Raw genomic sequence first — 1878 nt, 5'->3', positions numbered from 1 at the left:
GGGGTCAAGAGCGTGTCTTGAACCCCAGACAGAAGATAAACTGATTTTACTTCATGGTGGCCTGAAGGGCTTAATAGATATTCATATCTGTGAAACCAGTGCTTCTCAAACTATCTGGTGTGGCATACCGGCAGTTTTTATTTTCTTTTACCGATGTGCCAGGGACCAGTAATATTTCTTAGTAATGTCAATTTATATCGGAAACAATATATATAATGAATACAATAAAAGTTGACAATTTTTTTAATCTTATACTAATTTTGTAAAAAAATAATACAATATTACATAAGCATTTTATAATGTTTCTTTCTTTTCTGGAAACTCGCCACATATTGACACCTGATGGCTCGTTGACTGGCGCCAGTCCGCGGACCACCACTTTGTGTAGCACTGTGTTAAAGGATTTTTAATATCCACCTCAGTAGTTATCGCAGTCAGGTATTCGCTTCGCTAAGCTTTTTTAAATGTTAGTGTTTAGCCACTAGGGGGGAATTCGTTTTTAGGGAGTTACTTCCCCTTAAAATGTTAAAACAAAGAATCTAGTTCAATCTATGATACATAGGTACACACATAGTTACACACACACACACACACACAAAACACACACTTAGAAATATATACAAGTACGCGCATATTTATACATACATGTACAAACACACACACACACACACACACATATATATATATATACAACATGCATACACACATGCATACATGCACATACATACAACACAGACATGAAACACACACATACATATACAATAAACATACATGCACATCCATACACATACACATACACATGCATATAAGCACACACACACACACACACACACATTGACATATGCAACAGGCCTCCTTCCATTTTCTATTTATCAAATTCACTGACAAGGGTTTGATCGGACATGGTAGACAGAAACTGAAAGAAGCCCATCATATATATATATATATATATATATATATATCATCATTATCATTGTTGTCGTCGTCGTTTAACGTCCACTTTCCACGCTGGCATGGGTTGGACGGTTTGACTGAGGACTGGCAAGCCAGAAGGCTGCACCAGGTTCCAGTCTGATTTGGCTTGGTTTCTACAGCTGGATGCCCTTCCTAACGCCAACCATTCCGAGAGTGTAATGAATGCTTTTTATGTGCCACCAGTATAAGGGCCAGTCAGGCGGTACAGGCATTGACCATGGTTGAATAGTGCTTTTTATATGCCACTGGCATGAGAGCCAGTCAGGCGGCACTAGTAATGGCATATATAAGACATTTTAAGATCCACAGAGATCAGAACTTATCTGCAGCTCTCGGTGGTCCAAACCAGACATGCAATCTATGTGGGTGTCTTTTCAGAGCATTGTCTGGTTTAAAAAGCCACATCAGATGCCATGATGGTTCTAAGGTGTAGGTGCAGGAGGTGGTCAAACTCTGCATAAGGACTGGACAACCACCATACATATAAGTGTGTGTGTGTATCTTTGTGTTTATGTTTGTTCCCCACCACAACTTGGCAACCAGTGCTGGTTTGTTTATATCCCTGTAATTTAGTGGCTCAGTAAAAGAGACCAATAAAATAAGTATTACGTTTACAACTAATAAGTCCTGGGGTTGCTTTGTTCAACTAAAGGCACTGCTCCAACATGGCCACAGTCAACTGACTGAAACAAATAAAAGAATAAAAGAATAGGTACAGGAGTGGCTGTGTGGTAAGTAGCTTGCTTACCAACCACGTGGTTCCAGGTACAGTCCCACTGTGTGGCACCTTGGGCAAGTGTCTTCTACTATAGCCTCAGCTCGACCAAAGCCTTGTGAGTGGATTTGGCAAATGGAAACTGAAAGAAGCCTGCTGTATATATATATATATATATATATATATAT

This window comes from Octopus bimaculoides, chromosome 28 (genome assembly GCF_001194135.2).
Source record: "Octopus bimaculoides isolate UCB-OBI-ISO-001 chromosome 28, ASM119413v2, whole genome shotgun sequence".
Lineage (NCBI taxonomy): Eukaryota > Metazoa > Mollusca > Cephalopoda > Octopoda > Octopodidae > Octopus > Octopus bimaculoides.
The sequence above is the reverse complement of the archived record's forward strand: the minus strand, read 5'-3'. Positions refer to the sequence as shown.